A 12,264-nucleotide genomic window follows, 5' to 3' on the forward strand; every position below is an offset into this window, starting at 1 on the left:
GCTGAACCTTTTTTTTTGCCTGATCCCACTGACCTGCACCCAGTCCATATCCCTCCCATCCACGTACCTGTCCAAATTCTTCTTAAAATTGAGCCTGCGTTCACCACCTCGGCTGACAGCTCATTCTACACTCCCACTACTCTCTGTTCCCCCTAAACTTTTCCCCTTTCACCCTTATCTTTTTTTAAATCTCATCTACCCTCAGTGGGAAAAGCCTATCTACATTTACTCTATCCCCCTCATAATTTTAAATACCTCTATAAAATCTCCCCTCATTCTTCTATAGGAATAAAGTCCTAACCTACTTAATCTTTCCCTGTAACTTTGTGAATTCTCTCACCTCATGTGGGAAAACAAATTATGAGGACCATGACTCTGTGACAATCTCAGAATGGAGGTGGACGTACAGAACATGGGAAGACAGGAGAAATCAGGTAAGATTTAAACAAGGTGATGTCAATGGCTAGCAAGAGGGGATGTCCACCTTGACTGAGAGTCTGTATGCACAGGAATTAATTAGAAGGGCTAATAGAATTGTGTGCTTGACTGCAGAAGTGGTGAAGTCATGCTGTGACTGGAGCTTCGTGAGTTATACTGCATGGAAATAGACCTTTCAGCCCCACATGTACACAAGTTGCCCATCTATTCTCATCCCATTTGACCTCACATTTCTCTAAACCACTTCAGAAGACTCATTGAAGGGACTCTCACTTTGAATGTTATTGATTATTGAATATTTATTTTCTGATTTGCACAAAGTTTGTTTACACTTCTCTCTTTTGTATATGTATCTTGAGTACAGTTTTTTGCATGGCAGATAAGTAGAAAATCTGCCTGGTTCCCAGGACAAAAGGATCTCAGGGATGTATATGATGTCATGTATGTACTCTGACAATATATCTGAATTTTGAACTTTGACAGGTTAGGATGGGGCCCACTTCCTGTGTGCATTAATGGTATTGAAGTGGAGACAGTAAATGTTTCCAGCGACATGACCTGGACCAACCATGTTAATGCCAAGGTCAAGAAAGCACACCAAGGGGTGATGTCCTGCCGATGAAGTTCTGGCCAGAGAAGAATAGCCCTCCGCAGAGAAAAGAAAAAAAGAAGAAAAAACAAAGCTGGACAGAAAAAACATAGAAGGCCTGAAAGATCAAAAGACCAAGAAAACCCAAGAGATGGTACCAAAAAGGAAAAGATCAGAGAGACAGATAAAGAAAACAGCAGAAAGAAAAGAGGTAGGCCTTCCCCGAAGCCGTTGGAAGCCCAGGTGGACAATGGCCCTCCTTGAAACGAATTACAAAAATGGCTCACTGAGCCACAAAAAGATGCGCAACCACGCATGCGCATAACAAAAAAGACACTGATGGGAGGGGAGCCCAGCAACGGGACAAAATTGAACTGACAGAAAGAACCGGGCAGATGCCATCGCGGCAAGAAGAGGTGAACAGAAGACAAGGAGATAGAGATAGAAGAAAAAGAAGATAAAGACTTACATGGAAAAGAGGAAAGTAAAAAAAGATAAACAATTAATAGATAGAGAATATTTTAATGAGCAAATATTAAAGGACATTTTAACAACAGAATTTTACATGATAAAAATAAAAATGGAAAAAGCCGAAGATAGAATGCAAAAACTTGAGCTGGCCATAGCAGATATAAAAAAGAGAGCAGATGAAGTGGAAGAAAGTCAGAAAGCTATAGAATTAGAAATGAATGAACTAAAAGAAAAGCTGAACAATCGAGACAAAGAAATTAAAGAGATACAAGATCAGTTAATTCAAAAAATTGATGTCTTAGAGAATTATAACAAACGAAACAATATAAAAAAGTAGGCGTACAAGAAGGCGTAGAAGGATCAGATATAAAGGGTTCATAAAAAGATGGATCCCACAAGTCTTGGATGCAGAAGAACTACAAGATAAAATAGAAATTGAAAGAGCTCATAGAACATCGGCACCAAAGCCTTATTCAAACCAAAAACCACGTTCCATAATAATAAATTTACTAAAACACACAACAAGAGAAAAAATATTAGAGTGGGCAAAGGATAAAGTAAAAGAAAATAAACAACCACTGGAATATAAAGGACAAAAAATATTTTTCTATCCAGACATCAGCTTCGAGCTCTTAAAGAAACGGAAAGAATTTAACTTGACAAAGCAGATACTATGGAAGAAAGGATATAATTTTAATCTACGACATCCAGCAATATTAAAAGTATTTATTCCAGGGAAAGAAATAGACTGTTCTCAGACCCGAAGGGTGCCCAATATTTTGCTGAACAACTGCCAAACAGACAACGAAATGAGAAGTATTAAAAAAAGACTATCAAAACAATGTATAGAGATTAATTGAAAAGATAATAATGTAAATATAAAGTTGAAGTTTGAAAAAGATAAGGGGGAAAAGATAAGAAAAAAAAAGGTTTGTTTCATTTTTGAAAAAATATATAGTGTTTCTCTGAGGGGGGCTCGGGAGAGAAAAAGAACTACTACTGTAAAAATTGTTGACGCTTGCGGTTATTACCGCAACCCAAATAGATAAGGGAATTGTGGTTGTCTGAGATGGACCCAAAGACAATCCAATGCAGGGGGGACTTTCATTATTTTGGATAGGAATATTTTATGTGTTAATTTTAGTAGGGGTTTCTAGGATAATTTGTTTTTTAACTGTGTCGTCATGTACTGTAATGTGGAAAAATACTTTTTTTAAAAATTGGGGAGAAAAAAGATGGAGGAGTTGAGGAGATGAGAGAGAATTGAAAAAAGAGGGATAAGATGGGTACATTAAATTTCATGACTGTAAATATTAATGGAATACACAACTAAATTAAAAGGAAGAGGTTACTGACATTACTACTTAAAAAGGAAAAAAATCGACATTGCTTTTGTGCAAGAAACACACTTAACCGAGATAGAACACAGTAAATTGAAGAGAGACTGGGGAGGTCATGTAGTGGCATCATCATTCAATTCAAAATCCAGGGGAGTAGCTATATTAGTCAATAAAAATCTACCAATCAGCATAAAATAAATAATAACAGATCCAGCAGGTAGATGTGTAACGACAAAGTGCCAGATTTATTCTGAATTATGGAATCTATGCACCTGACAAAAAAAGACCAGCTATTTATGCAAAACATCTTCCTAATGATAGCAGATACACAGGGACATATCTTGCTTGGAGGGGATTTCAACTTCAACTTGGACCCAATGATGGATGAAACTGGGAAGAGAATTAACAATAAGAATAAAGCAACTAAATTTACACCAAAAGCAATGGAGGATCTGAAACTAATCGATATATGGAGGAAACAACACCAAAAAGAGAGAGAATATTCACACTACTCAAATAGACATAAGACCTATTCAAGAATTGACATGTTTCTGTTATCAGCACAGATCCAAGGAAGAGTTTTAAAAATGGAATATAAAGCAAAATTATTGTCAGATCACTCTCTCCTGTTATTAACAATTGAATGAGAGGATACCCTACTAAAGACATATAGATGGAGACTAAATCCTACAGTGTTAAAAAGACAAGATTTCAATAAATATATTGAACAACAAATTAAAATATATTTTGAGACAAATATGGAATCAGTAAAAGATAAATTCATTTTATGGGACGCAATGAAGGCCTTTATTAGAGGACAAATAATTAGCTATACGACTAAAATTAAAAAGGAATATAATCGGGAAGTAGAAGAGTTGGAAAATGAGATAGCAATCATAGAAAAGGAATTAGCGAAAAGAGAAGATACAGAGAAAAAGAGAAAACTGACAGAGAAAAAAATTAAAATATAAAACATTACAAACATATAAAGTAAAGAAAAACATAATGAAAACAAATGAAAAATATTACGAACTGGGAGAGAAAACACACAAAATATTGGCCTGGCAACTTAAAACAGAACAAGCTAAAAGAACCATTCTAGTGACAAGAAAAGACGATAACCAGATCACATATAATCCATTGGAGATTAATGAACATTTTAAAAGATTCTATAAACAATTATACCAAACTGAAAATAAAGAAAATGACAAAGTTGATGAATTTTTATCTAACATTGAACTACCACATCTACAAATAGAAGAACAAAATAAATTGACAGAACCTTTTAAGACTGAAGAAGTACAAGATATATTAATAAAACTACCAAACAATAAAACACCAGGTGAAGATGGATTCCCTATAGAGTTTTATAACGTTTTTAAGGATCTATTAATCCCTCTCCTCCTAGAAGTAATAAAGCAAGTAGAAGAGACCCAAAACTTGCCAGAATCATATAAAACAGCAATAATTACAGTAATCCCAAAAGAGGGAAAAGACCCGCTATTGCCATCTTCATACAGACCAATATCATTATTGAATACAGATTATAAATTAATAGCAAAATTACTAGCAAACAGACTGAATGATTATGTACCGAAACTAGTAAGGCGAGACCAAACTGGATTTGTTAAAAAAAGACGAGCAGCTGGTAATGTTTGTAAACTTATTAATTTAATACATGCAGCACAAATAAATAAAATGCCAATGGTAGCTGTTACGTTAGACGCAGAGAAAGCCTTCGATAGGGTAGAGTGGAACTATTTGTTTAAAGTGTTACAGAAATTTACGGAAACATTTATTAACTACATTAGAGCATTATATAATGGACCGTTAGCAAAGGTAGTAATGAGATAGACAACAGACTCGCCAAGGCAAATAGCGCCTTTGGAAGACTACACAAAAGAGTCTGGAAAAACAACCAACTGAAAAACCTCACAAAGATAAGCGTATACAGAGCCGTTGTCATACCCACACTCCTGTTCGGCTCCGAATCATGGGTCCTCTACCGGCACCACCTACGGCTCCTAGAACGCTTCCACCAGCGTTGTCTCCGCTCCATCCTCAACATCCATTGGAGCGCTTACATCCCTAACGTCGAAGTACTCGAGATGGCAGAGGTCGACAGCATCGAGTCCACGCTGCTGAAGATCCAGCTGCGCTGGATGGGTCACGTCTCCAGAATGGAGGACCATCGCCTTCCCAAGATCGTGTTATATGGCGAGCTCTCCACTGGCCACCGTGACAGAGGTGCACCAAAGAAAAGGTACAAGGACTGCCTAAAGAAATCTCTTGGTGCCTGCCACATTGACCACCGCCAGTGGGCTGATATCGCCTCAAACCGTGCATCTTGGCACCTCACAGTTTGGCGGGCAGCAACCTCCTTTGAAGAAGCCCGCAGAGCCTACCTCACTGACAAAAGGCAAAGGAGGAAAAACCCAACACCCAACCCCAACCAACCAATTTTCCCCTGCAACCGCTGCAATCGTGTCTGCCTGTCCCGCATCGGACTTGTCAGCCACAAACGAGCCTGCAGCTGACGTGGACTTTTTACCCCCTCCATAAATCTTCGTCCGCGAAGCCAAGCCAAAGAAAGAAGAGACAAAGAATGAATGGATATGTATCAGATCACTTTAAGTTAAGCAGATCAACAAGACAGGGATGTCCATTATCCCCTTCACTCTTCGCTTTGGTTATTGAACCACTAGCCGAGTTGATAAGGAAGGAAACTATGATAAAAGGAATAAAAATAAAAGAGAAAGAATATAAAATCAGCCTATTTGCAGATGACATCATAATATATTTAACAGAACCAGATGTCAATAAAAAAACTACATATGAAACTGAAAGAATATGGAGAGAAATCAGGGTCCAAGATTAACACCAATAAAAGTGAAGTGATGCCAATGAACAAAGTTGATTGATCAGAATTTTTAAAAAATACCTTTTTCAAATGACAATCACAGGCGATATGTTACCTTGGTATCAAAATAGATAACAACCTAAAACATTGATACAAATTAAATTATGAACCATTAATTTAAAAAATACAGGAAGATTTAGAGAATTGGAAAGAACTACCATCAACTTTAATAAGAAGAGTAAACTGTATTAAGATGAATGTGTTCCCACGAGTGCAATGTCTATTCCAAATGTTACCAATCCCCCTGACAGAGAATTTTTTTGCAAAACTTAAGAAAATAGTAAGGAAATTTTTATGGAAAAGTAAGAAATCAAGAATAGCGCTAGAGAAATTAACATGGAGTCACAAACAAGGAGGGTTACAGCTACCAAACTTCAAAAATTACTACAGAGTGGCACAATTAAGGTACTTGTCAGATTTTTATCAGGGAGGAGAAAAACCGGACTGGACTAAGGTAGAATTAGACAAATTGGGAGAAAATATCCCGGAACACATACTTTATAAATGGGATGAAAAATTGGTGGAATATAACAATTCACCAGTACTACATCATGTACTTAAATTATGGAAAAAAATACACCTGGAAGAAAAAAGATAAATGATCAAATACCAAAAATGATATAACACAAACCCCATTAATCGCCTTTACAATAGACAATTTATTTTTCAAGGAATGGGATAGAAAAGGAATCAAGAAAATAGAAGATTGCTTTTTGAGAAATAATTTAAGCAATTAAAAGATAAATATGGAATAGCACAAAGTACAATATTTACATAATGCCAATTGAAAACTTATCTAAAAGATATATTGGGAAATAGCTTGAGATACCAGAAAGTAGCAACTCTGAATATTTAATTATCATTAATATTTAATGATAATTTAAATATTTATTACAAACATGTCCATCAAACTACAATATAAGGAAGAGGATGAAATAAAGTATAAACCGAAACAAAATTGGAAAAAAGATTTAAACACAGAGATAAAGAACGAAACATGAGAGAAGTTATGTACAGGAACAATGAGAACTCGATAAATAGTCGATTATGTATGATTCAATATAACTGGCTACACAGATTATATATTATCCTCAGAAATTAAAAGAATGGTTCCCAACTTCTTCGGAGAGAGGTTCTCATTGCAAAAAAGAGATTGGAACAAAAAGAGATTGGAACAACATTATATTTAACTTGGACATGCTCAAAAGTAAAAACTTTCTGGGAAGTTAAATTGATATTAAACTAATATTAAACAAAATCACAAAAAATAATATACCAAAAGATCCAAAAAAATTTCTGTTAAATAATATAAAAGACAAAAAATTAGGACTAAAATTAGACAAAACCCAAATAAAATTTATTATGATACCACTAGAAGTCGCCAAAAAATGTATTATGACAAGCTGGAAATTGGAAACAAACTTTAAAATACAACAGTGGTGTCCAGAAATAAAGAAGTGTGTTCCATTAGAAAAAATTACATACAATCTGAAAGACAAGTGGACATTATTTGAACAAATTTGGGAACCGAACATAAAACATGTCGGAGAATGTCGACCACAAACCTAGGTGCGTAAAACAACATAATTATGGGAACAAAAAGATTTCAATATGTGAAAGTGGACGATACAATTTTTTTCCTTTTTTTTTGGTTATTTCTTTGTTTCAAGTGTTTTATCATTTATTGATTTTTGATGAGGGTGGGGGAGGGGAGAGAGGAAGTGGGGAAAAGAAAAAATGTCACTATTTATATATTGTTGATCATTTGTGGATGTTGTTATCGACATGACTCAATGCAAAAAAAAAAATAAAAAAAAGAAAACACACCAGTGGCTTAACTTCATCAAATTTTTAAAGTTAAACATATAGCATGGTATCAAGTCATTTCACCCACAACCCCGTGCCACCCAATTAATCTATAACCCCGGTACATTTCAAATGGTGGGAGGAAACTGGAGCCCCTGGGAAAAAGCACACAGACACAGGGAGAACGTACAAACACCTTACAGAGCGCAGGATTCAAACCCGATCACAGGCACGAACCGCTACGCCAACTGTGCCACCAGAGGTCCAAGGAAGTTAGGCATATCCCCAGTGTCCCTCAACATTTGGACTGGATTCATCGCAGTGTGGTACAGGGGTTTCTTCACCCAGGATGGTGGTGACAGCAGCTCAGAACATCGCACACTTTCCTCCTCTCCATCAACTCCATCTCTCTTGGAATAATAGGAAAAGGGTAAATGGGGGATTTTTTAATCATGGAGATCTTTGCTGAATGGGTAATGAAGGGTTACAGAGAGCAGGCAGGTAAATGGAGCTGAGTCCATGGCCAGGTCAGCCATGATCTTATTGAAGGAGGAGCAGTTTCGACAGCTTCTTCCAGTTTCTATTTCTTGCTATGTACTTTTGTTATTATGGAAGAAGGATCCTTGCAACCATATTAAATACTGTGCCCAATCATTATGTCTGTGGCTCTAACTACGTTGGTGAGTGGAGGTAGGTTAGATGACTGGAGGTGTTATGATGGAGGGCTGGGACACTTCCCACCACTCTTGCACAGCTAAGCAAGCTAAGGGTGTGGGAGATCGCATGGTCTCTTGGAATCCACTCAGCTGGTACTCCTTGGAAAATCAATTCATTGTTCAGCACTACAGATGTGGGCATGACAGTTGCTTCCAGGATAACAACCTTGCATGTTGAGTGATAATTATTCTGCAGTTAGATATTAAGGATTAATTCAGAACAAGCCCTTTCAGCTCACAAAGGTCATTCAATCAGTGTGAGAATTCCCAAAGCCTGCGTCGGTACTGTGTTTGACCAGCTCTACCTGCAGGAGCCTTGCCATCTGTGCATCCTGTCCATATGACTCCTTCATGCAGCTGAGGTCATTCTTGGCACATGTGAGTCCTTCATGCTGTGCAGTGGCAGACTGCCAGGGACAGGTAACCCTGACAGTGGCAATGAAAGTCCGCAGGCGGTCTGAGAGTGTTGTGCTGTTCTGATCCCTCACCTCCCACTGGAACAGCATCAGCAATGGCAGATTGACCTGGTGAGGTGGAAGATGAAGAAGAGAAACCTGCCCCGTGGTGCATTGAAGGAAAGGTGCCAATGGGGCAACGTGTGTGAGAGAATGATGCAGGGATAGCCAATCTGTGTAGTGGATTCTCCTTCCTAAATGAGGTTCTACTGCACCAGTTTTCATCATGGCTGTGGTGTCCCAGTCCATGAGCTTGACCACTGAGTGTCAGAGTTGAGGATAGCGCAGAAACAAGTCCTTCTGCCCATCTTGATCATAACGACCATCAAGTACCTCCAGTCATTCTCAATTTTTTTGGCTATGCCCCCCCCCCCCCCCCAGAACTCTGCACTATGTTTATGGACCCCCTTCCATGTGAAGCAGTCAAGTTTTGGTTTCTTCCATACTTCTCTCCTACCAGTATTTATGTTACATGAGGTGAAACGAAAACAAGGCTTTTGCTAGAATGTGTGCTGTGCCTCCCCCCCAACCCCAGGGGAAATGTAGAGCCCCCATTGAGAATGGCTGATCTGAACAAATTCCATTTCAACATGTACAGCTCTGGCTGTTGAGATTTGCATAGATTTCCAACCTTGACTTGAAGCCTTCCCCAGCTTGGCAATTCAAGTGCTTGTCCATTTACTGTGCTCTATAATGTGACCATCTCTGTCTCCACCATCCCCCTAATGTTCTGAGTTCTAGGCTCCATCCACCCTCTGAGGGAAGAGGTACTTGCTCAGATCCCCACTAAATACCCTTTAGGCCTCACCCTAAACCTATGCACTCCAATTTTAGGGAAACACAAACTATTTCTCAACTTCAGGGGATTATGGTCCTTGACTGAAATATCTTCACCTACATTTTAGAAACATGCACATCTCAACTTTCAGAGCTATGTCATTCTGAATAAGGTTAAACCCCTGGTATCTGATACCTATGGAGATTGGTATGTGCCGGATAAATGTATTTTCCAGTTGCTTGAGACTACTAATATTTGACAAATACACCTGCATTAAGAATAAGCAATTTAAAAGACAAAAATACTATATTATACTAAACAAACTTCACTTGCATTAATTTATAAACTTTAAAGCATTTTACTTTATTTTCAATTACATTCTTTGAAAACATTTAACTGTCGCTGCATCTGCAGGTTCCTCCCCCTCCACGGAGCCGCCCGAAAGACGAATAATAACATTAAAGACAATTATCCCCCCTCTCCCAAGTTTACAGATAAAGCCTCTGAATGGGGTGACTCTTACTAAGGAGTCAAGCAGCATCAACCAGCTCTTTATCCTGGGCAGTGCTATTGCTGTTTCACACAACTTCAAACAGTTGCAATGAGCAAAGCACAACCAAGGCTCTCCGCTGACTTCGCCAAAGGTTGATATATCATTTCAGAGAACTTTTATAATTTTAAACGTATGTATCTTTTAACTGTTATTGTTTATTTTAATAACTTTCCTTCTTTTTTGGCAGTTGCTCGATTCCTGCTGATTGTTTCAATTCCAGATTCCAGGGGTTTACTGTGTTTTGAAAAGTTTTCTACAGCCATTTACAGGTGATGTGCAGTAGCTGCATGATGTGGGAGCTGGTGGGGCCTTTTGTGGTTCCAGGTGACCTAGGACGTAAGGTCACTCGTCGGAGTGCTACTGGATCATGTAACCCAGTATTACTTGACGCATATCAGGTGATCAATAACTAAACCGGCTTCCCCATCCTGCAGGATGAGTAACAAGACCTGTCAAAGTGCAGACAAACCCTCTTGTAGGGTCAATGGCCATTTAGTAAACACGTGCCGTGAAGCACAGAAAGGGCATCGCTGGCCTTGAAGCTTGGACTGGTCATACACTGCAATAGAACTTCCCCAGTTGTCTTGGACCCACCATGTCGCTGGATCCGGGAGGGGATGTCAAGAGGGTGGTTCTGGACCTGTGCAACCCCATCTCACCTAAATCCATTCATGCACACACTGTTCCTTTCTGAGGAATGGGGTATCTTCATATCAAACCCCACAAACTGACTGAAAGGAACCATCAACATCCTATGGGAAGTTGAACCATCACCATCCTATGGGATGAAGTAGAGGACAGCACGATTAGTGCAATGCTGTTACAATGCCTGTGACTGGGTTCAATCCTAATGCTGTCTGTTAGGAGCTGGTACGTTCTCCCCAAGTCTGCGTGGGTTTCCTCCAGGTGCTCTGGTTTTCTCCCACTCTCCAAAACGTCCGGGGTTGCAGGTTAGTTTGGGTGAAATAGGGCAGCATGGGTTCAAATGGCTAGAATTGGCTTTTACAGTGCTCTAAATAAAATTTAAAATCTATAGCAAGTGTTTGCTGCTTGAGGAAGTTGGGCTCAAAGTTGATGACCTGGAATCTGAGCTTCAAACATCACCACACAATATGGAAGAGCAGTTTGGAGTTGAGTCCTCTAGAGAAAAGGCAAGTCTGGATTTGGTACTGTGCAATGAACATGGAACATTACAGCACTGTATAGGCCCTTCGGCCCATGATCTTGGTCATACCTATATAAACCTCAACAACCTAAACCTTTCCTACCTCACACCTATAACTCTCTATTTTTCCTGCATCCATATGCCGTTTAAGAGCCTTTTAAATGTCCCTATTGTACCAGCCTTCACCACCACTCCTGGCAAAGCATTTCAGGTACCCACCACTCTCTGTGTTTTTTTATAAAAAATAACACACCCCTGACATCTCCCCTAAAAATTTCTCCCCACTCCTTGTTTGCTGCTCTCGCTCAGGTAAAAGGTGCTGGCAGTTGACCCTATCTCTGCCTCTCATAATCTTGCAGACCTCTATTAATTCACCTTTTATCCTTCTTTGCTTCAAAACAGTGGATCTCAACCTTTTTTTCCCATTCACATCCCACTTTAAGTAATCCCAATGCCATCGGTGCTCTGTGATTAGTATGGGATTGCTTAAGGTGGTTTGTGGGTGGGAAGGGAAGGTTGAGAAACACTGCTCCCGACCAAATTGTTACTGAAATATTTTGCTTGAGAAAAATTGTCATTGGCCCATTTCATTTGGAGTTATGAAACCGTGCACATAACGAGTCAATGAGGTATCATTAAAATAGTGCTTTTCAAACTTTTTCTTTCCACCCACATCCCACCTTAAGCAATCCCTTACTAATCACAGAGCCCCAATGGCATAAGGAATACTTAAAGTGGGATGTGAGTGGAAAGAAAAGGTTAAGAACCACTGCTCCAAAGGGAAAAGCCCTAGTCCTGTCAACCTTGCTTCTTGTGACATCACTACATCGCTGAAACAAGCCACATCCTGGTTTAAAAAAAAAATTGATATGATTTGGGAGCATAAGGTAAGAGAAACATTCAGAGGTAGTGATCCTCATGTGAGAGAATTCGCTCAGCAGTAGGAGATAGAGAAGCTAAAATTGGATGTGTTGGTATTCCAGTTAAGTAATGGTAGCTACAGAGGCAAGTGGGAGGAGCTGACCAGTTGATT

At 38.9% G+C, this 12,264-nt stretch overlaps 1 long non-coding RNA gene across 2 annotated transcripts in view; it reads right to left on the bottom strand.

Annotated features, from left to right (window-relative positions):
* Positions 1–12,264, bottom strand: part of LOC138755845 (uncharacterized) — a 49,274-nt gene that overhangs the window by 18,547 nt on the left and 18,463 nt on the right. The window contains exon 2 of one of the 2 annotated variants that reach the window (XR_011352587.1): positions 3,057–3,228. The exons of the other annotated variant lie outside the window; for it this stretch is intronic. This is a non-coding gene — a long non-coding RNA (uncharacterized lncRNA). Of the gene's footprint in view, positions 1–3,056; positions 3,229–12,264 lie in introns of those variants that run through there. 2 annotated transcript variants of the gene reach the window in all.

The sequence above is a fragment of the Narcine bancroftii genome, chromosome 2, assembly GCF_036971445.1.
Source record: "Narcine bancroftii isolate sNarBan1 chromosome 2, sNarBan1.hap1, whole genome shotgun sequence".
Classification (NCBI taxonomy): Eukaryota; Metazoa; Chordata; class Chondrichthyes; order Torpediniformes; family Narcinidae; genus Narcine; species Narcine bancroftii.